This window comes from Fundulus heteroclitus, chromosome 22, assembly GCF_011125445.2.
Source record: "Fundulus heteroclitus isolate FHET01 chromosome 22, MU-UCD_Fhet_4.1, whole genome shotgun sequence".
NCBI classification, from domain to species: domain Eukaryota; kingdom Metazoa; phylum Chordata; class Actinopteri; order Cyprinodontiformes; family Fundulidae; genus Fundulus; species Fundulus heteroclitus.
In genome coordinates, this window is record NC_046382.1 from 40,767,553 (window position 1) to 40,792,137 (window position 24,585).

The 24,585-nt window shown below is 43.3% G+C and overlaps 1 protein-coding gene across 1 annotated transcript in view; it reads right to left on the minus strand.

The window, feature by feature from the left end:
• Positions 1-21,678, minus strand: part of cdh11 (cadherin 11, type 2, OB-cadherin (osteoblast)) — a 138,221-nt gene extending 116,543 nt beyond the window's left edge. The window contains exon 1 of the mRNA XM_012881606.3: positions 21,154-21,678. The gene's annotated coding sequence lies outside the window, so the exon portion shown is untranslated. The remainder of the gene's footprint in view (positions 1-21,153) is intronic.
• Between the last annotated feature and the right edge of the window lie 2,907 nt (positions 21,679-24,585).

Consider the following 24,585-nt stretch of genomic DNA (forward strand, 5'->3'; position numbering starts at 1 on the left):
AAGATGTATCCAACCAAATAAATGTAACCCCGCCCCCCCTCAGTCCCCCGCCCGGACATATGTGCGGGGACTGAAGGTGGATCACCCTCATTTACAAATCTATGGCTTTGTGACTGACCCCTCAGCGACAGCGGTGGCAGCGCGGCCCTTTGAATAATTCAGTGACTCCTTAAGAGTTAAAACAGGAAGAAAATGTGCTTGTTAAGATCATGGAGAGCAGGCAGCGTGCACTTTCAAAGACGCATCAGATAAAGAACGCGACTAAGAGGGGGTAAAGGGAGAGATATGTGAAAGATGACTGGGGGGGGGGGGGGGGGGGGGACTGTGACCCTGCTTTGAACAGATGGAGTTTTCAGCCAAAATGACCAGAAATGGTAAATCGGCTGAATTTATGCAACCCTTCTCTGGTCCTGCCGGCTACTCAAAACGCTCCACAATGAAGCGCCACTCACCCAATCGCACACATTCATTCCCAGTTCACATTCAGACCCAGTTCAGAGGCTTCTCATAACATCAACAAAACGCCCCATCCGGGTAGCTGCCCTTTGTCATCTCTATATTACGATTCGACACCCTTTGATCAGATTTATATTATGGTGCCTTGTAAAAAAGCATCCATAGCCTGTGAACCTTTCATCCATTTTTCACTTTACAATTACAACCTTCAATGTACTTAAATGATATTTTACGTGAGATCGCCACAAAATGCAGTTGAACCTGGAATGATCTGGGTGTTGGGGCCTCACGGCAAAACTGTGAAAGCTGTGAGAAAGGGGGAAAAAAGCGCCACTAAAAGGCCAAGAGTAGACTAATTTTTTTAGAAAAAAAAACAATATAATGAAATAATGTGGAATGAATGTTAAAACACGTATGAGCTAATAATGTTTGTCAGAACATTTCTATGAATAGCTGCAGGTCAAGACGGGCACCAGCGGAGAGGAGAACTGCGATTTGTGTCACCTGCAAGCTGACACATGAAGGAAATTAAAAAAAGAAATATCCTGGCCCAGAAAGAGTGAAAATCAGAAATGCCCTCTGTGATGGGGAGCAAGGTAAATCAATCAAAAACAAATCTGTTCTCCGGCGCGCTTCCTGGCTGCCTCGCTCCCGATGCCGGCACCTCTCCCATCCATCTGCCTTTCTCCTCCCTCCCTCCTTCTCTCTTTTCTGATTTTTCCCTCCCTGTCCTCGCCTTTCTCGAACCTTCAATCTCACTTTCCGTTCCATCCAGGCGGACGTAAGTGAGTGTGGCAGGCCTGGTGGCGGGGTGTGCTGCTACTTTAGACGAGCAGCCCCCCCCCCACCCCTCCCTGTATCCTCTCAGCGCACACATTCAAAATCAAAAGGCCAGGGAAGTTTTGAGGGTAACGGCAGATGTTCCCAGCTCCGTATTCAAACAACAACATCCTCTCCTTCTTATTTTCCAGCTCTGATTTCTGGATCAGCGTCTCTTTTTCCTCACTCATCTGGCCTTTTATTCCTTTCTGCCTCCTTTTACAGAACCCCCTCCATATCCTCTTCCATTCCTGAATTCCTCGCCCTTCTTTTTTAAGAAAAAAAATCATCTTATCTTTCTGTTGCTCTTTTCTTCCTTTGTGTGAGGAGTTTATTTGGGTTTTTTTCTCCCTTTCTTGCTCCACATTGCTTCCCCTCTCCCCTCTTTTTCCCTTCATTTCCACCGCTCTCTTTTCCCATCAATGCTGTTCTGTAGTCTAACTCCACAGTCCATTGACTTTTAGCTCAATCAGCTAAAAAACTTTAAAAGGAGCAGAGGCGTTTAGAAGAGGAGAGCATTCACAGTCATATCCCGATATTTGGAATGTGACAGATGCACGGGGGGAGAAAGAGCTTTAATATCTTCATCCTTCCTTTCCCACTCTGCTGAATGTCTGCCCCTTCATACGGCTCCCATTCAGTTCAATCGACGCGCCCACATTTAGCAAAAAACAATATCTTTCTTGCATGAATATTTTCTTTATTAACCATCTGCATCCCTGTTTTTCCTATTTAATCATCTCCTCTCGCTGTCTCCACAGCCATCAGGTTCCTATCCCCCTTCATCTCTTGCTCTCTGAATCTTATTGATTCTCCTGTGGTGTGTTCCCCCCTTCCCCTCCCCTCCTTCTGTCAGCAGCGGATAAAATCTGCCAATGTCTCCCAAACTATATAAATAAAATCTATGTCTCGTTCAAACCTCTCACGCAAAGCTGAGCACATCTCCACCGTTTGTGAAGCCAAAGCAGATGGGAACCAGAGGGAACCGACTGGTACCTTTCAGTGTTTAATGGGTCTTAAACTTCATGAGAAAGGCAAAGCTATATTAAGGTACTATTTGGTATCTACTGCTTTAAAAAGTATTCCTACCCCTAAACTTTTCAAACATTTTGTAATACAACGCAATAGGTATATATATATAGATAGATAGATATAGATATACACACTTGAACTTCTAACAGTTTTATTAAGGTAGAACAAACCCAAGCTTTATGGCGGCGTTTTTCAGCAGTGGTAAGGTACGTACGGCAGCTTGCCCTACATTTAAATGAATTACTCTCCTTAAACAACCTGTGGCTGAATGTAAACCTCACTGATACTGGAGAAACATCAGCTGACATCTAAATGGCTACCTACGGTGTCCAATCAGCCCAAACGGCATAAATCTTGGGAGGTTCCAGTCAGAGGTCGGGCCTTTCGGCTGCTTGTTTGGGTGACATCACTGACCTTCGGTGTTTCGGTGTGTGGTGGTTGTTTTGCAGTTGTGCCTTACACTTTCTTTTTTCATATGATACGACGAAGAGTGTCGTGTGAGATGTACCAGGCTTGAGATCTGTTTCATGACCTAAGCCAGCTTTCAACTTCTACACACCATTCTCTCTGCTTTGTCTGCTGTCTTACTAGGTCTTCATGATGCCGTTTGTTCGCTAACGTTCTCTAACGAACCTCAGAGTCCTTCTCATCCTGCCCTATTTGAAGCTTATTTCTCCGTGCACCCAGTCCCCCTCGTCTTCTGCCTCCAACCCTGTGACTATACCCCCTTCCTAACCCCATCCTCCCTCTGTCCATTCAAGTATTGATCTAGCTGTCCATGATATGTCACGGTGATGGACAGCTACTAATTGGCTTAATCCCACCCCCAGGGGCATGTAGATCTTTAGCTGATCTGGAAACAGCTGTCCTATTGTGCAGCAGCTGACACCGAGACCCTCAGGACCCAGTGAGGGGCAGAGAGGCAAGAGATGAGGAGATAGCGAGGGATCTGCTCACCTACAAGAAACTCTGTTTATTTTTCTGTAGTACAGCCGTTTCTGCTGTTCTAGCAACAAAACCCAGGAACACAGAGTGCCATCAGAGCTACTGTCCTTACATGGCCAAGGCTTAGTGTGTATTTAGGTAACAGAAAATGTCTACACCATACACACACATGTTTACAAGAATATGAACGACAGTTGGACGGAGAGCTAAATTAAAAGATGGCTTTTGCCAAGCGATTGGACAGACGACACTCTGACTCAGAGGTCAGCCTTTCTGTCGCTGTGTGTCCCGTCAGAGTGTCCTTGAGCAAGACGCTGAGTCGCTCAGGTTTACTGAGGTAGACAGTCGCCCAAGAGGGGAATGGAGCTGGCCTAAGCACACCCAGATTAGCTCTGCGCTATTGAAGAGGCAAGAGGCAGAACACAAGGTCTTAGTGGATGCCACTAAGCCTTTAAAGAGCCGCCTTCAGCCAAGGATGCACCCCCCCCCCCCCCCCCAAACCCCCAAGCCAATTTATCCTGGGGGGACTGACACACACTGTTTACATTCAAATTAGCCCGTGGAGACCTAACGGGCCAAACATTCTGGCTCAAAGGCAGGTCATGATCTGCTCATCTGGCAGCCATTAGGCATTTTGAAGCTTTGAAGCAGATTTCATTCATAATGATAAAGTGTGAACACGGGTTTGATTTTAGGGGGACATGAGTTTGACTTTAAGGCTGGAAGGGGTATTATTAACTATGGAAAGCCCACCCTGCAACGGGCCAAAAGTTACATTAGGTGTTATTTAGCTTTTGTTAGCTTTTCAGAATGGTGATCATTAGGATGCAAAAAAATACCCAATTTGGAAAAGTTAAAAGAAAAAGTAAAAACATAAGGTCTAAATGAGTTTAGCAGCATTTCACTGTAAATTACCTTTGAAAAAAGTGAGAAGACAAATACTGTCACTGGATCAGGGAAATGTTTCAATTAAATTTCTCCCTTTTGTCTTAAAAATTGCATCTATTTTATAGTTTCTTGGTAACTATTTACTTAATGAGGGCTGGAATTGTTGTGTAGCATCAACAGTTTAAAGATACAGTGACTCTCAAAAGTCTACACACCCCGGTTAAAATGAGACCATCGGAAATAACATCCAAACTTCCTCTACATAGACTGAGATATTTCTCATGTGACATTTAACTTAAAAATAAACTCTACTCAGGGGAAACTAAATAAGATCTAAACAAAAAGCTGAAATAGCCTGGTTGCATACGTATGCACACCTGCAGTAATGCTTTACTGAACGCCTTCTGATTGAATTGTGGCTTTCAGCCTTCTTGAGTACACAGCTGCCATCAAACATAGTCAATCTGATTAAGTTTGGATGTCTGAGTTGGATTTTTCTGACCTTTCCACATTTGCATCCTTAAAGGTGCATTAGACATTTTTTTATTATTTATAAGTCAGTAGCTCACTCTAGTTGCATACAAATATTTTATGAAAGATTATCACATCCCGCTGGTGTATTAGTTGTTATTTTGTTATTTGATAGTAAATAAAGCCTTTTTTGTTCATTTACGATATTAATGGAAGTACGTACTACGCATTCTCAGCAGTGGTAAAAATAATAAAGCGGCTAAGGACTATTAGCATCTCCCAGGGAAACAAAGAAGAAAGGTCCAAGATTCAGTGAAAAAAAACACAAAAAAGTATGATTCCAGGAGGGAAAAGACTGGAATGTCGCTGGGAATACAGTATGAACGTTGATGTTCACTGAAGCGGACGCTAAACCTGCCGATTGCTCAGATGTGACCACAGAGTTAATTGACGTGAGTAAATGTTCTGATATAAGACTCTTAAAGTTGCTGGATTGATTTAATTAATAACAGTTGATCTTCGATCACGCCGAGCAGCCACTTTACTGCGAGGCATTGCAGAGGGTCAGGCTGGGTCTGGCATTATTATAATTGATTTATAAATTAAGCATTATGATATTTCTGCGATACTGTCGCTGGACGTCGCCACATCTGTTTATATTTGTTAATCCCATCCGAGAGTGAATTATTTTTTAGCTCAAAAAGGACCTTCAAAACATTATCAAGGTGGAGGCTTGATGTCTGTAACCTTATTTTATCATGATCAGAGGGCTTTTGGTCTTTTTTTATAAGCATATATTACGTGACTATATTCCTTTAAGCTAAAACATAATTTACAGAGAAGTGACAGAGTATCACAAGGATCTCATTTTACTAAAATATCAGTTAGGAATGGGATACAGAAGGTTTCACACTACTGAAGGCACAATGACGACAGTCATCAATAACTGCAGAAACTTTCTGCTGGTTGAGTGGGCAAACACACCTAAGTCAAGATGTGGCATGCAGACTGAATCCATCCAAAGAATACAGAATGCTTCAATTAAATCACAATGTGCTTCAACAAATAACTGTTTTTTTCCCTTACTGTCTGAATCTATTTACAATAATCTAAAAAAAAAAATCTGTGCAATTGTTTGCTTTGAAAGAGACACTAAGTAGATATTTAGCGTTTAAGTAGATATAGCTTATAAAATATATAAATGTAGGTGTTTAGTGTGCAAATGAACAGAATTAGACATGAAAACCCATAACTCTGAGCACCGGAGTGGCAAGCTGCTTCCAACATGGTCATGGGTAGGTGCTGAATTTCACTCAGTTGGGATTTGGGGACATATGCTGTGTTGAGGTAACTTTGCAAAGGAAGTCTACGAAGCGCTAGAATTATGTAAACTCATGTCACCAGGTTATTGCACCTATCTGATTGCCTTTTTTCCTTCAGACAGATTTGTCTTTCAGTTGAACTGCATTGGATAAATGTCATATTTTATCTGGAAAGGTTTTGAAATACTTTACAGCGGTGTTTTTTTTCCACACTATAAAAACCCAGCCTCTATGGGCAGGGAAAAGGGGACATTTATCGGCAGCGTTGCAGACCATTGCACTTATCATGTGTAATGGCCCTAATTACCCTTCTAAATCACATCTAACCCCGACCTGCCCTGAAACCACTGACACACCGTTGAGTCCTTGACAAACGGGAAGACACAAGAGTCATTGTGCTAAAACATCGTCCCCCGCGAATGATCCCCTCCGCCGACTCCCTCCCCATCCGCTGTGTTCCGACTCAGTTCTTGGACACAGTCGGTCCTTGATAATAGCCCCCTCTTTGTTCCCCACACGGCGATGCCAGCTCTGCTCCCTCTTTCTCCAGGTTGACACAGAGAGGCTTTTGTTCTTCTGGTCCGCAATCTCATACCTCAGTAAACCCTTAGTCTCAATTCCCAGCCGAGCCTTTTAGTTCAGAAAATATAGTAGCTGAGATGAATGATGACCAGATGTTACTCCCGAAATGTACAGATAAAAAAAAAATATTTTTTCTAAGCTTCATGAAAACAGCAGAGAACTTATTATTTTTTAAATGTTAAACATCAGAAGGCAGAAGAAAGACGTGTCCTTAAGCAGCTCAACCTACTTTTTCACTCCAGTGAAGTAAGTTGCTTTGAATAAATCCCTCAGAAAAGTACAGTAGTAGAAATATAAACTGAAAATGGAAATCCTCACAAACAAAAAAAAAAAAAAACACATATAGATATTTTTCTCCCTCAAAATGTCACAGCAATACACTTTCTTTGATATTATTCTTTTTATGTTGAGTAGAAGCAGATGACATTCAGCTCTTATTGCTCCAAACAGGTCCTAAATATTGGTACATTGGTTTGTTGAATAGAAACAGTGCATGCTCTGTGAATAAAACATCAGCCCTGTTTTCTAATATAAAAAGGTCAGCTCATCCATCGACGCAATCATTCATCTAGCTATGTACCTTTGTATTAGTTTACATAAAACAGGAGTGTTTTCTTTAAAGGATTCTGTATGACGTGCTGACAGGGTAACGCTGCACTACGCTTACCTCTGAAGCCACATCTAACCTAACTGTGTTTTTGCTAATTCTCTTGCTAAGTGACCAAGCTAACGACGATAAGCAACACAAGCGGAAGACAACGTAGTCCAAATGCAAGGCAAGATGTCCCACTTAACTTAAGTGAGGCGAACAACAATTACCTTTACAAAGTGAACTCTCTACATTTCATCCATTCAAACTGGGTAGCAGCTGTACAGCAAAGACAGCGCAGCATTAAGAAAACCAGTGCATCAGAAGCTCAGATTAACTGTACATTACCGCAGCAGCCATCTAGAACCTTCAGGAAAGAAACGTCAGACTTTTTAAGTAAAGATTCTGAACTTCTGAGGGGATTCTGGTCCAACTTTTTGACTTGAAACTGGAGCACTGCATCTTCTGAGTCTATAGAACACACATAAATGCTTTGTCTACTCTGTATTTCAGTCTGAAACGTTGCACTGGGGTTCGAGGCTGTCGTTGTAGAAGCATTTGGTTCTTGCATGTACAGATAAGCTAAGGCAACAGCCATGAAATCACACATGGACTGACGGAGAGCTCAGGGTTCACCTCCTCACCTCCGGATGAGACGGACTTCTGCCGACAGGCTGCCTGAAAGGCCTCTCATTTGTTCTCTGCGCTGATGCTCACGCTCAGGTGGACGGGAATGTGCACAGACTGCCTTGCTGACCTTGCATGATCAGCTTTAGAACTACATATGAAAGCAACATGCAAGGACCCCCCCCCCCACACACACACACACACACACACACACGCTCTGACCTTGTTTGTTCAACCTTGCCACTAGAATACAGCGTTGACTGAGCTTGCTTTTGTACCGCCACAATAAAAATAGACACGAGGGTGACAAATACGATGTCAGTCTAAATAAACATTGCAAACGCCTGTAAAATGACTCAAAGGAACTGCTTTTAAAAATAAACCCTGACCGGGTTATCTGTCTGAATTTCTCATGAACTGCAGAGACATTGTTAAAAGTGCATTTGGATCCAATGGTGGATAAATGTCTGCAGGCAGCAGCGGTTAAGCTTCATTTCTTTCAATTTGTTTGGGTAAAACTAAAGGTTCTTGAATGTTCTCATCATGGTTTATAGATCAGGATGACTTTTTTTATTTTCTGATTTTATATTTTAATTTATATTTTATAAAATTGTATCCATTGTATACGTAACACAATTTACTCTCACACAGTGAGGAACATTAGCCAATCCTAGCAGCAGCCGTATCTGTCATTAAGTGCTTCTATTCTGTAAAAAGGGTCCACACAGTCACAGCTGCATCTGAAACCTAACACAACGGCACAGGGGAGACATAAAGGTACTGAAAGAACAAGGAATGACGCAGATTTAAAAAGAAAAGCAAGGAAGAGCCGGGAGAGGAAGTAAACCCATACATGGACAAATAGATGAGAGATATCGGCCTGAAAAGAATGAACAATGCTGCTAAGAGCAGATCAGGTATGTCAGGGTTTAGAAAAAATAGCTAACATAGTTATTAATTATGATTACTACTCCTTCGTGCATAAATACTTATCCTGTCATCCCTCTACCTACAGGTGAACATTTTAACTTCAAACCTGGGAAATAAACATTTTGTGTCTCGTCAGATATAAAGCAGAGAATCTTCCAAACCAATATGAACATAAATAACTTTATCTTTTTACATTTTTCCTGCTTCACAGCAGAGCTGACAAAGCAGCTAAAACTGCTAATATACATTCAGATTCTCAAAAAAAAAAAAAAAGTCAGATTCTGATGAGGCTGTTTCTTCCATCCATAATTTGGGTAAAACGTCATGGTTTCTCAGAAAAAGGCGAGTAGAGCTGCTGGACTTTGGTCTGCGTGGCCCCTCGCTCGCTCAGAAGGATAAAGTTCAGCTTTTTGATCGATCTCTGCTGCCTCGGCTGCATTAGGATAAATACGCCGCTTTTTTTTTTAAGGTTTAGTTTTAAAATGGTCAGTGGGAAGCTGTTTAAGGGCGAATAGTGGAACAGACACAGAAAACACGACGTCTGTGTTCACATGTTGCTGCAGTGGAGAGAGAGAGAGCAAGTTATCATGAACTGGCCAATCAGAGCGCTCACGTCAAACCAGACAGGAAGGGAATGATGGTGGGAGGAAAATGTAGCAATTATTTCAAATATTTAGTTAATGTGCTGGTTAGAAAAGTAAAATGAAGATTAGCGCCGAACATGAACTGACTGCAGGGGGTCCTAAACTTTTAAAATGGAGAAGCAGTTGCTCCGCTTGCTTCGCTGTTTCAACGCCTATAAGAAGCCTCTGGCCACGATAATCATTACAGCAGACAACACACGGCTGGAGAGAGGGACGAGAGACAGGAGGAAGGAAAAAAAAGCAATGAGGGCACAAAAAAAAGGGGTGAAGATGCAGAAAAGGGGGCACAGACTTCAGCAGGAATGGTATCAGGGGGAAAATAACGTATATATACGCACACCTGGAGAAAAACAAAAGGAATGAGACAGTCAGGCAAAAGAAGAGGTAATTATGGTGGAGAGGTCAAACTTGCTGTGCAGCTTTGTCCAAAAGACAGAAATTGTATGTGTGTGTATGAAGGTGCACAGACAACACACACGGTACACAGGACATTCTTTTTGGGAGGAGGTAGGTTCATCAGCTAGCTTCCTTATTATGCCATGAGAGAAGCATTATTGGTATCTCGTACTCGTTTGTCTCCTCATTTAGCAAATATGTCTGATGACAACACAGCAGGTCGCTATTAGTGTTTACGTCACATTGCATATTCATGAGGGAGGCTGTCCTGCATGCATCTGCGCTGCAGCCAGGTTTGTTATTTTTCACGACATATTGCTGTGTTCATGCGCGTCACAGCCAGGACGAGCCCAGACGAGAGGGAGAGGGGAGGAATGAGCGCACAGGAGGGACGGCGTGGAGAGGGAGAACAAGAGAGAGAAACAGACAGGAGTGGATGAGAACTGGTAGATAAGTCCCAGCGTGATCAAAGCGTTACTTTGACATCAAGAGCGAGCCTCGCCAGCAGGCTGACTGCTTAGCGTTAGAAACACACAGGCTCGCTTTGAAATATTGGAATATGATATGCTAACAGGCTTCATCTTGAATCTCTCCACGTGACACTGATAAACTCGGCGAGGTGGACCGCATTCAGAAAATCCTTTTAAAAATGCATCACTTTTTTGTTTGGAGCAGATACGAGCAAAGCATCGGTGTGCCTGAGCTTATATTTCATTCTAACACATGTAAAGGAGTGGAGAGACAACTCCCCTCTACATTCAGACGCATGGGCTGAACAGAAACAGATGAAAAAAACAAAGAGCTACCTTTTTTTTAGAAGCATGGACAAAGATAAGATAAGATCATCTAATCACATTTTACCCACATGGTGAAAACCCTCAACCTTACCAGTTAAGGAAAATGAAGCTGTGGGAGGACAAAATGTTGCTAGCTGTATGTATTTATGGGTTGGGATGTGTTTCATCACCATCTACAGATAAAATAGACCTTTAAGTTTGCTTGCTTTTTTTTTTTTTGTTGTGTTTTTTTTAAAACACAATGAAATGCAACGCTGAGTTGTTGTCAGAACGTTGATGAATAGCGTGTATATGCAGGAATTGATCAGTATCTGTCACATTTGCTGGTGCCGCACCCCCACACCTTCAGGGTGGAGTCCATTAGTAGCCCAGAGCTGCCCCACACAGACCATGTCCTTCTACGCTTTAAACTGACTGGCAATTAGTGTACAGTGACTCTATTCAGTCCTATTATAATAAACAAAGAGCCTACCCTTGTTAGATTTGGAGTACAAACCCCATAGTTCAGGAACACGCTAAGTTCTTTTTAAGCTACTGTCAGAAATGGTGAGAGGCTACATAAAAACAATCAGTTTCATACTAAACATACTAAAGAAAATGATGCCCTGTTTTTTTTTCTGTTTGAGCTTCCAGCTTCTGCCTCTCACTAAACGTACTGTGTTTGAAGATGTTGGAAATCTTACAGCATGCGCATGGTGCCTGATGATTCAGCAGTTGCTTGAATAGGATACAATAGACTCTCTCCTATAGCGTGCATCGCTCTGAGGTTTTATTTGCTCTACCAAGACCACGGTGACATGGCACCGCTCTGCTAAAGGTAAGGAGTCACTCGCTGATAACTTCACACAACCTCTGATCAGTCTATGGGTTAAAACAAAGAAGCAAAAACAATGTAGTGTCTCTTGTACCTGCAATAATCGGAATGTATTTTTAGCAGTAGAGTTACAAAATGATAACTGCTTTTATTTAAAAAAAAAAGGCAATTAGATCATATTTTACTGTTTTCCTCAAGATTTTTGTGCTGTTAGGTTGAAACGGTAACATTGTTTCTCATCTAAAAAAGGCCCTTAGCCAAATATTCACACGTTCCATAACAGAACTGAGACTGAACAATGCTGCTGTGACTGGCTAATCTGCCACAGGAGAAGACAATCGTCCTGCCGCTTGGAAAATTGAGGGCTGCGACTCCCTTTTCATCTGAATAATTCATCCTGCAACAATCTTGGAACACACGTATTAGAGAATCCTTCTCTCCTGATCACAGGCTAAAAGATGCCGTTGATAATAGTATAAATAATGGAAGAATAGGGGCGTGTAATCTGCTGATTAAGCCACTTATTTTTCCTGAGCTCCTCCTCTAAACATAACATGGGGAAAGCGCCCCGTGACAATTTGCTGTGCATTCTGTCTTCCAGCTTTATGTTGAGAGTGGTCATTATGCAGCTATATCTGAACGCTGTCACCCACTTCTGCCCCCCCCCCCCCCTGTTCAGCAGCAAAAGAAGATAAATAATGGTCAGATAAGGCACGCTGTTGACCACGCAGAGGTCGTGCTTTTGCGAGGCTTTTAGATTCAGAATTTCCACACTAAGAAAAACTCCCTATCAGTCTGTTCATCTGCATGTTCCTTTATCCACTCCTCTGATGCCGAGTCCTCTGCGCAACCCTGATCATAATCAGATAAGAGCCGTGCAGCACTTGCTTTTTTTTTTTTTTCCTGCGTGTGTTTAACATCTAGTTTCACCCGCCGTGTCTATGTCAGCATGTGCAGTGTGAAATAAAATTCCTTTTGCTTGGGGGGGGGGGGCACTGATCTGTCAGCCATCGCCACACACAGAACAACATGGACTGAAAGCAGACGAGGCGTTTACTGTCTGTCTGTACAGGTCACCTTTTACAAACGTGCTCCATCTGTAGAGTCAAAGTGAAATGCAGAGAGCAGAACTGCGTCTCGTAGCACGCAGGTCCGCAGACGCACACTCGAAATATCGCGGTAGAAACACTGCAGCTGAACACGGAAGAGAGTGGTGGCTTAAGTCGGATGCTAACTGTTACCTGAGAAGTGTAACACACACACATCCTCATGTGGACCGTGTTTGAGTGTTGTGTTTATCAGGGCCTGGTACTGTCGCCTATAAAAACCTAAGGCTAATGCCACACGCTCGTCTGCATATATCGTACTGTTTCAGGGGGGGGGGGTCTGCTGAAGTCTGGGGTCTCACTGTGAGGTGTAGAGGCTTCACACCCTGGCAGGTAAGGACAAAGCAATGGTTTCTCAACTTTCAAGTAAAAAGAGAGACAGGAAGACTCTCCGTGGTTTCTCATCAAGGAGGTTTTTGTTTCTGTGTGGTCTCTGGGCCAAATCACCACAAGTCCTCTTTCTTTCAAACATTCAGCCTTGTTTTTTTTTCTCTTCTTGCTCTTTGACTTGGTCTGCTTCGCCTGGTGAGTGTTTGGGGCCGCCTTCTGAATGCTAATTTTATTGCCACTATTAAAACAACTACAAAATCTGGGAGTCCCTCATGGGCAGGTGTAGATGATGGAATAGCTGTCTGGCTGTCCGGTGGATGGCTGAGGGGACAGCAGGACGTGTTTCCCACCTGTGGGGAGAACGGTTAACACATTTTTGATTGCTGTCTGTAGCAGATGGGTTCACCACTAAGCCAAATTGGAGCTCATTTCTTCAGGTCATTCCCACAATCTTTGGAAAATAAAGGGTCTGGTAATGTGATAAACTCTTTTAGATGTGAAAGTTGATGTTCCCTAATGTTTTTTTTTTGCCCACATTTGGAAATACCTGACCTGAAATTTAACACAGGCTTCACGTAATGCATAATGAGATCAGGAAATAAGGAGAATAGAACACAGGGATTTTCTTCAGGTTAAACTCAAGCCTGAACCCAGTGCTTTTTAAATGGCTAGTGTTAAAACTGCAGTCTTTTAATGGCCAGGTATTTTAAAAGTGACTTTAGATTACATTTGCTTTCTGATACACAAAAACAGAAATGTACAGAATGAGAATGAATTTGGCTATTAGCATTATACATTATATATCTATAGAGAAAATGTCTAGTTTGAAACTTGGTCAAAAATGATGACCCAGATTGTTGGATTAGAGATAAGACTAGAAGGAGTCTTTTCATTTTTCACAAACCCCCATTTTTAACTAAGATTTTACTAAACATTTTTGCAAGATATAATAGGAAGTAAGATGATTGAGAATGAGTTATTTAATATCAGATAACACTAGCCTTTACGTGTTGAGCAGTTAGCATTAGCAAGCTAGCATTAGCCATATTGAGCAATCACACCTGGAGCAAACCTACTGGTCCTAAAGATAGCATAGACTACAGATATTGTGTGCAGTGTTATAAACCAAGTATGAATTTTGCAACCCAGTTCCAATAATTATGTATGGGGCTTTTTTATCTGAGTTTTTATGGCATAGTTCAACTAAAATGAAAAATGATTAGTTTTAACCATATTACCATAACCTTACTTGTCATCTTCATTTTTACCATCAGTTACTTTAAACCGTATTTTAGGTGGGAACTGTAGCCTACCTAAAGTATAGAACCAGTATAGAACCCAACCCTGCAGTGGTAAAGCATGCCGGGCTTGTATTGGTCAGCAGTTGATCCCAGACTGTGTTACCAAAAAACCCAAAACAAATGAGTTTGTTTTAAGCCAACAGTTTTAGGATGTGATAAAGAGAAAGAATATAGGCCATGTAGAGATCACAGTGTAAACATGATGGGATTCAATATATGATACTGGCATCCAAAATATTGATGCTTATTCTGAAAACATTATATTGTGAAAATTAGGAAAACCAACGTGGACTAGTTTGTGAGATTCTAGCTCAGGATTTTCTTTTACACAGTAAGAGGAAAAACAGAAACCAGTTCTTGTGACTGACCTTGCATAAAAGCTGCCTAGTTTTTGGTTTTACTCCATCTTCCAAATAAATGTGTAAACTCTGTCACTTGGATTCTAATATTCCAAATATTGCTAACAATGAGTCAGAGATTGAGAGGCTGAGGCCATTATGAATGACCGCTGCGCTGGTGGCTGCGACAGAGAAAATGAACACACAGCCACGCGCCTGCACACAGTTAATTATTGTACGGAATAATGAGAAGAAAACGACTCATTAAATCTCTCCTTGACCCGCGCGCAGAAACTCGCCTCTCTTCCTCTCTGTCTTTCTCTCATTTGCACTCACTCTGCTGTTCTTCAGACAAGCTTGTCAAAGCACACGGCTTTTCAGCTGTGAAATATTAATTGGTCTTTTACAGAACAGCCCCCCCCCCCTAAAAAAAAAAAAAAAAAACCTCGGTGACCCTAATCCGGAGTAATCGAAATGACGACAAGAAGCTAAAGGGAAAGAAAAAAAAAATAACAAAAGACCTCCTAAAAGTCCTAATTGAGAAGTGAACTTTCTTCCTGACCTTCAGCTCACATTTACTCCCTCTCGTTGTTTTTCGTTGTCTCTCCCTGAGGAATAGCATGGGCTAAAGCACAAATGTGGTCACAATTGCCCATGAAGAAACTTTTCCCCCGTGTGACTGGTGTCATGAGATCAGCACCACCTGACAGCACCAAACCACTGTCAGGGAAAACAAATTACCCTGGATAACCCAGATTTATTCCACACACACACAGATCCCTAAAGAAACACCCATAACACCTGCAGAACAACATCAGGACCACACCAGCTTTCACGTAAAGGCATGCGTTTACGAGAGAGCCGAGGAACTCTCGCACGCTCTGCTCTGATCAATATCGCTTCTCTATCCGGAGTAATCAATTTTCATTGTACTCGGATCAATACCCTGTCCGAGCTGTATTCTGATTATCAATAGTGCAGTCAATGAAATCACTCGTTAATCCTGAATTAACATCGATCCGGGACGCCGTGTTATTGCAGTCGCACCGCAGCCTCGTCCGCCGGCGATAAATCCACCAAACCTGCCCCGCTCATGCTCTGCGGAGAAAAGGTCAGCCGACCCGAGGAGCACAAGTCGACCGCTTCAGGAGCGCCGGCACCTTTTAAAAATACTCCGAGCCGACAGGTTTTATCTCCGGAGGGGATAGTGTCGTCTCATTGCTCTAAGTGCCACCGTCCCCGCTAGGCCGGATCGTTTTCACCGCCGCTTCCTGTCTCCCAACCCTGTGTGACTTTGCTTATCACTTAATGCAGGCGTAGGACAACTTCGCAAAAAAAGAAAAAAAGAGAAAAAAAAAAGTCACACTGCTGCTTTATTTGATCGTGTCCAGCAAATTAAATACATTTTCCAGTTTGCTGATTTCAGCTTGGTGTCTGATTAATTTCTTGTCCTTTGCATGCTCCCAGAAATTGGACTCATTCCCAGCTATGAAGCAGGAAAGGGGGAAAAAAAAGAAAAAAGAAAAAAAGAAAGGAAAACACATGAGTGCATGAACTTCAACTCGTGGGCTGTAATTTCAGGTCGCTGGCATGAAGAATATAAGGGAATAATTGAAATCACATGAGTGCTGGAAAAGAAAGGGGAAAAAAAAAAAACATACAAACTTCACGCTGGAGGCCAAGTAGACTGAAGCCATTAGAGAAAGAGAGGTATGCTATGTGTCAACAATGCTGAGTAACCTGTGCTGACATAAAACAATCAGCAGAAAATCATTTCCCAAACCCTCATTAGCTTAAGACAAATCAGTCTTCATTTTCTCCTTCCCCCCCAGAAGGAGTAGAGGTCAAAAACACTAATTACCGACTCTGTCATTTAATCTGACTGAGACCGAGGATTAGAAATATAATCCCACTGCACCGCACACCGGACATCATAAATCAGTGGAACGTCTACCTGGACTTTAAACAAGTTCTGTTTAAGGCATGGCCCACCATCACAATCTCCCTCGATTATTACGTTGGGTATAAATCTGGTTTTAGGGACAAAAGCAACACGTAATCCTATTGCTGCTTTATGATTACATGTGCAGTATTATTAATCAAACTTATACGGGTTATTACTGGGATCCGGGATAAGTTGGTGTTATTGGTCATTCTGGTATTTCAGTAAGGCCTGTCCAGACTTTGCAAAAACCAAGACGTTTGAATTGAGGGTGGCAAGAACAACGTCGGTTAGGGCCAGGGCAACAAACTCGGACGTCTGCATAGCTTTCAACGTTTCTGTTAATCCACATTAAGCCCGGCAACTTTAGATTGTTCACCAATTGAATATGAGGCGAAGGATCTCTCTATCCAAGACCGGGAGAGAGAAAAAACACATTTTCAGTGCTTGCACAATCTAAATGGGTCTTTTAACTGCAGGAGAAAAAACAGCGGTCGTTTTGAAACAGCAACTTTTGAAAATCTTGGCTCACCCAGATACCGCTAAACGGTCCGTGCCTATTCTGTTCTAAATAGCCGAAGAGAAGGAGAACAGAAGCAGCTGTGTGAGTCTGAGTCTGCTTTCTGTCAGAGCTGGAGACTCAGATATGGCAGCAAAACACAGTTAAGAAATGCACCGGCAGAACTCAATTCCTCTTGAAAATCCCCCCCCTCTCTGCCTCCTATCGCCTCTCCCTGGGAGGTACTGTGAGTGTGAAGGTAACAGAAACCATTCACGGTGGACACGCTTATCCAGACAGACTGGATGGGTGTGCAACGTTTGAGTCCGGGGCAGTTGGTGCAGATTGAATCCTGTATCCCTGCCGAGCCTAACTACCTCTCCGTCTCCCTGACCGCCACTCTGAGAGAGGGAGATTGGTAAAGAATTAGAAAGCGGGAGTAGAAAGGAGGAAAACAAGCGGAGCAGAGCAGACGGCGCAGCCCACAGCCCAACAGCGCCCTCTATCGGTACCTGGACAAGGTTCAACATGGTTCACCGTCTTTACCTCCTGCTCTCTCTCCATCTACTGCACTTTTATTTTCTCTCTTAGATTATAGAGAAATCATTTATAATAATTCAAACCATTGAATAAATTATGTCTTTTATTTCTTTTAAGATAATTAGTCTCAGTCATTGTTAGAAATTTCTTCTTTGGCTCTGAACCGTTTGAATGTCAGAGGCAGGTCTTAAAATACGAAACACTGACAAATGTCAGAACTGGACAGCAAAGCAATAAAAGAAAGTGGGCGTCTGTGAAGCTGAGAACATTTTTTTTCTCTCCTACAAAATGCCTTTTTTTTTTTTTGCAGTCTCTCAGTCAATATTACTGCAGGAACACTGACTGACATGTCGGCTCTTTGCTAACTGGAACGAATACTGCAGAGTATTTGCCTCGCCAACTTCCTGAGACAGCTCTTATGAAATGCAGCAAATCTGATGACATTTCTGTGTTACCTTTTTTCGCAATTTCTCAGCTGAATATCGCTGAGGGATCTGATGCCTCTCCCCACCCCACTCTCCTCTGTCATCCAGCCCAGGTTTACCCGTTTGGTTGGGCCTAAACGCAGCATGAGGATGCGGGGCGAGCGTACTGAAGTGTCTGTCTTTGCCTCCAGACGATCACTTTCACAGACACGGGAAAGAAAAACTAACTTCTGCTGGAGCTGTTCTCTCCTCAGATATCTAAGTGGAGACGGACAGCTTCTCATTGTGTGTGTTTTTTCTTCCCCCCCCCCCCCCACCCCCCCATCCCAGACAGCAGCGACTCCCATCACGAGAACTAAACCAAACACATTACTGATAGAAGTCACGCTGCCCTCGTCTTCTCCTCACATCCTGATGGGAGTCATGCTCTTTTTTTTTTTTTTTAAACTCAATTCTGCTTCTCTGATCATGTCCCCTGTTGTTTCTCTTCAGCGCAACACATCCTCTAAGATTCATCGCATGTGCTGTTTCTGTTTTCTGCCTCCAGATGCTAGCCAGATCGCTTCAAAACACAGAATAATTTGAGAGTAAAACTGCAGGAAGAAAAGGGATTAGCACAAGTTGACCCCTCAGGAGTTTTTTTTCTCCGGCCGACGATTTTAAATTGGAGGAAGTTAATGGCTGAGTTGCCATTCCGATGGATTTTATTTAGATTTCCCCTTTCTGTCCGTTTTGACCTCCACTTCAAATGTTGTGATCCAACATTTTCATTGGTCATGAAGCATCAATTCACTAACAGGCTCAAACTGCAGCAGATCTGGTTGACTCCACAGGTTTCTCACCGGCTCCCATCCTGAGCAGCTGCTTGCAGGTTCTGTGCTTGACCTTCCTCAAAGGTGGTTTAGGAAAATTAAGATTTGAAAAAAAAAAAAAAAACAAGAATTACAACATTGGGATTTTTACAGATTGGCTCTGCCACACACACAAACGTCCCTCTCACGTTTGTTGAGCTTGTCGAGGAGTACCGCTGATTGTCGGCAATGCGTCACAGTGTCTGCCGCCTTGTGTCAACTCGTACCCACCGCAGGGACGTTTCTATTAAGGAAAGCCTAAAATCTTTTCAAATCGATACGTAGAATTATGTGTGAGACTGAATTGTTGATTAAATGGTGGAGTGGCCCAAACCCCCACAACATGTGGGAGTCGTTGGCTTGGTCCACACAGCTGAGGGCCAGAATGGAAACAACTACAGATGTCTGGCCTAATCTTCTCATCCCACTGATGTTCTGCAGTCTCATTGTGCTGGAGAACTGACCAGATCAAAGTCCTCCAAATGGCGAACCAACGGACATCAAGCTTTAATTCAGTGTAACAGGGTGCTACCCTTGAGCAGTAAGTTACAGAAAAGACAAGGAACGGGTCTTTTTTTTTTTTCATTCAATCTGATGTTTGTCTAAAGGATGAAGAACTTTTCACAACGTAGAAAAGACTGATGTCTAAAAGTGGCTAACATGTTGTCACCACAGTATTATTTTGTGTCAGGCCACACTTTCAGTCTTTGTTTGGATAAAGTAATGACAGAAATGTAATGTATGTTGTGATTTTTTTTGTTTTTGTGGAATGTTTTCGAATATGCCTATTAACTTGGTCTTCATTAAATAATAAGGCGACACTCTTCCTTTCTGGGGTAACAATGGAGCGAAAATCAGCCGATCTTCAGTATTAAAACGTGTCCACGGTGGGAATGTTCAGAGGGCAGACCGGACAGATTTGGCTTTTCCATGTCTTCTAAGTATGTCTTTGTTTCTGGGTCTCAGCTGTTGGCCGAAGCCTTTTTTTTTATTTGAAGGCACAAAAAAAAGAAAAAAAAGAAAAGCAAACCCTCTCGCTGGAGTAAAATCCAACAGCAGCAAATTATTTTCTCAATGGCTCCCACAAGAGCAGCGAAGAGGCAGAGAGATGGCGGAGGGGAGAACAGAGGGCCAGGAAAAGGGATGGGTGCTAATGTTAGGGGGCTGGGGCGGTGGGGCTTATTTTCAACATGCAGCGAGAGACAGAAGGACAGTGGAATATTTCTGTTCTCTGAAACAGCGACATGGCAGAGATGCCGACTGCACACACACGGATAACTGCTCCTCACCTGCTACCTTGTGCTTCTGCAACAGCAGCACCACCCCTGTGGGGTGGGGGTGTTTTCTATTTATACAGCCTGCCTCGTTTACCCCCCCCCATATATAACACAACACTCCTGATATTTTATTGTGACTCTTACTTTAGTGTTTCCATCCAAGATTATCTGTGGATCACACCCGGTTCCTCTTTTTCAAAAGTTTCTGAAGGGGACCCCTGTTTTCCAAATGGAACCGTTTTTTTTTTGTTTTTTTTTTGTTTTTTTTATCCAGGCAGTTACACGGTAGAAACGAACTTGCGATGGGTTTAAATGATAGTCTGAAGGGAGCCTGCAATCATCGGCTGGCCAGGCGCGCAGGGCATAATGAGACGCAGCGGACGATGGACCCTGCTGGGTTAGGCTACAGGCAGAGGCGCAAAGACGCAGCTCTTATGTTTGAAGTCTGTTCTAATGCGCAGAGTTACTAACAACAAAGCAGAATGTTTTCACAGACTGATCTTCATCCACAAAGCGATATGAAATACATATATTTTTCAATAGTTGCCTTGTAAAATGGATACAATATTTGTCTTTCAAAATCAACCCCAATATTTTTCACCACCTGTCCAAACTATTTTAACGGATTTGTCTGTTTTGTTATTTTTTAAAATTATTATTATAATTTTAGATTTATTTGGGAGGCCCGCATTGAATGAAACTTGTGCGTCGCCGTTGCGCGGAGCCGCGGAGAGCCATCTGCAGGGCTCATGGCACAGCAACGATGCTGCAGCGCGCACACACCGTCCCAAAGTTCGCCCAAAAGCCAGCATAAAGCCGGAGATCATGCAAAAAAAAAATACTGGCCGCGTTTGGGGGAGATTGCGCCGAGAGCCAGTGGCCCGCAGGACGGCACAGTGTGCCAGCCATCAGCAGCGCTGCAAACTTTCGCCATCGACGAATAAACGATTTGTTGGGATTTTCATCAAATGTCTTGAGTACTGAGGCATGACCCGGAGTCCAAACGCATTCAGACAGAGAGGATCAGATCTGGAGCGTTGATCCAGAGTGGAACCAGAACCTCCTTAATATCCCGGGAACCGAAAACCTTCTGTTGGTTTGCGCTCAGAGGCTCCACAGATGGAGGCAGGACCCGTTCCCAGAGAAAATAAAGCAGCGGAATGTTGATGGGAGACATGGATACTCCATCTAAAAAAAAAAAAAAAAACAATAAAAAAAGAGCTGCTTCTTACCTTGAAAGTGAAAGATCCCTGTCAGTCTCCAAGGAATGTTTCCTCCAAAGAAAAAAAAAAAAGAAAACATACAAGTGGTGTTGCTTCTTTCCCCAGATGTCCGACACATCCACTGAGTGTAAGTTCAGGGGGGTAAAGGTGAAAACCCAGAGCGCAGGAGCAAAACGAAATAAAGAAAGAAACGGAACATACAAAAAACAGCAGGTTCTGAGATGAAATTTATATAAAAAAAATGCTGGAGCAGCCGTGCGTCTGGATAAGGTCCCGAAACTGAAATGATGGAGAGGAGCGAATGTGGAGGCGAGGAGGAGGAGGAGGAGGAGGGGGGTGTCCGGGAGCGGAGGCGGGGGGTGTGGGGCAGAGAGAGAGAGAAAGAGAGAGAGAGAGAGAGAGAGAGAGAGATGGGGGATCACCGGAGCATCCCTCCCTCCTTTGGGTATCAAAATCCAAGAGCGTCGGCGGCGTTTCTCCGTCTGTCCGTCCTCCCTCCGAGAGAGTCAGCAGCGATGTGAGGGAGCCGGAGCGGCAGCGCGGCGGCTGCACCGACAGAGGGAGGCGGGGAGGGAGCGAGGAGGAGGAGGAGGAGGAGGAGGAGAGGCAGCGGCTCTGCCAGAGGAGGGCGATGGAAACTCAACCTTCACTCCGCTCACACTCTGGCTTATTCTGCCGGGTCTGTTACGGTTAACACGGGATATTTCCTCTCCTTTCTGTTCCAGGTTCAAACAAACAAACAAACAAAGAGAAACAAGTTATTTAAGGGAAATCTGCTTTTAATGCTGGACCAATCCTGGCAGAAGCCCGGGCTGAGGTGCGCAGCAGGAGGCTGGTTTGATGCAACAGTTGCCTGCTCCTGACAGGCTGGGAGCAACGCGCCGCTGCTGCTGGAGGAGCTACTGGTCGTCTCGCATGCAGCCAATGAGAGGAGGCAGGCCGAGATGGCTGGGCAGCCATTGGCTGCGCGGCCAGGCATCTTTGATTTCTCTCTCCGCCAATGGAAACAGAAGCAGCCAAAGAGTCCGACGTGATTCTTACTTCTGAGAGATGATGGGGGACTCTCACCCTCATTGACCTTCAGATGCATAAATCACCCGCTTTATGTTTTCTAAAGTGTAACCGTGCACCAGTGGCCCCACCGCTGGGGGTGGAGGGGTGGAGGGGTGCAACCCGCTCACTATTTTCAGACTTATTTGCATAATACCTACATTTGACCATAAGAAAGTAAAGCAATTTACTTAATTATGCAGTTATGTTTTTTTTTTCTTCTTTTTGACATTCACAGAGCCCCCTCCCTTCCGTCCTGGCCCAACCCCTAAATGACTCCATTAAGGCTAGTATGATATTAGGGAGACGTGCAAGTGTGATATCTTCATTAAATGCTGTGATTACCACGTCAGTTGGGATTAACCCACATTTTCATTTTGTCTTTGCCGTGCAGAGGCTCCCACCGCTCCGCAGGAGCTCTTGCTTCTCACACAGTAAAATCTTACAGCAGGTATCGGCATCAGTGGCAGGGAGAGCCCAGCCAACTGTCCAAATATGTTTTTATGGTTCAGGGAGCATGCATTAAAGTTTAATAGCCTACCAAATATTGCAGTGAAGGATTCATTTGCGGTAGCGATATTGCGACGATGACCAGGATTCAATATGTTGTGCTGCTCTGGGTGACAGGATCGCGTATTTTTAGGCGCAAAAAGTAGGAAACGGTGTTTTAAAATTGAAAAATCTAAAGAAAATACTTGTATTTCTGATTGTTGGACCTAACAAAAGCCTTAAAGCTCCCAAATGTTTCCTGATATACAACCACAAAAGTTAGTGTATTGTGTTTTTTTGTTTTTGCAGTAGACCAGGAGGGCAAAATTGTGAAGCGGAAGCAAATGCACGCCTTTCTTACAAAAGAATATCTTAAATGTGGCATTCCCCTTTACGTGGATACCCTTTAAATGATATCCACTGCAACAATTGCGTTCAGATGTCCCCTCTTTAGCAAATAGAGTCCATATGTTTGTAATTTATTCTCAATATCAATGGGGTGTTTCTGTGAAGGCCTCAGGGGGGTTGTTAGAGAAAATTAGAGACTAAACTGCTTCACGAAGGCCGAGGAACACACAACGCAGGTCAGGCGTGAAGCTTTAAGAATCTCATAGAGCGTCTGGCATCAGAAAACGGAGAGCGTGACGTGACTGGAAACCTACGGAGACATGGCCGCCCACCTGAAGGCACCGGCTGGGCAAGCAGAGCGTTAATGAGGGACGCAGCCAAGGAGCCCACAGTAACCCTGGGTGAGCTCCAGAGCTTAGGCGGGAGAATGTGGTGACAGTACAATTACTGGTCAAGCACACCAATAATCAGGCCTCTAAAAACTGGTGGCAAGATGGATGGATTGTAAAAAGAAAGCCAAAAGAATGATCCTCTTTATTTTGACAAAAAATGTTTAGAAGACATACACTGTAAAAAAAAAAAAATCCCTTTTTTATGGATTTATTATAGTGATTTATTATGATTATGACCAGTCTCATGACTAAACTAACTTAAATCATAATTGATGTATTTAAAAATAGCAATTAGGGCGCGCAGCAGCGTGCACGGTGGCCTCAGCACTGACCCAGGTTCAAATCCAGCGTTTAGTACTTTGCTGTGTCCTCAGCCACCGTTCCTGTCCGCCTACCTTCAACAAAAAGGGCCACTAGTGCCACAAAAAAATTTAATATAACAAGCAGTCCACAGTTTTTTCATGTAAAATATGTGACAGGTGGTCCTGTAAACAGCTTTACATTTGTACTGTATTTTTTACAGAAAAATTCTGTTAACCACAGCTCCCAAAGTTTTTCTGTAAATACAATAGATTTTTTTTTTACAGTGTAGGAAACACGAAACAAAAGGTTTGTTCAAGTCGTGCAGAAATGTAACTTTTTCTTTTGTTCAGCAGCTCTAAATGTGTTCATAGCTGACAGGAAGATGATGAGATATTAAATATAGGGCAGCGTTGTAGGAAAACTGGCAGGTGCTTCACCTTGCTTCAGGACAACAGTCCCAAAGCGTGCAGCCAAAGCAACGAGGAAATGGGAAAGTTGACTTAGGAGCCAGGTTCAGGTGTCCCACCGCTGGTAGGCGCAGGCCACGGACTGCCACAGTGACTGCTGGAAGAGAGGAGCTACAGAAACGGCAGCACACAAACAGGTGACGCGAAGGTTAGCTCTACTACAGAGATAAAGGAATTTGAGAGAAACTTTGAGACTTTATTCCAAAAAAAAACCAAGAAAAAGTTGCCACTGAGCGTGGGGCGACACTATCTCAACAATGATTGCCTAACCCAGTTCAGACACATTGTGTAGGGAGGATGAAACCCAGTAAATAGGTCAGGTGTTTAGTGAAAACCCCTGTAGAGGAAAGTCTACAGGGGAAAACTTGGAGGAGATGTCAGCTTTTCTCCTC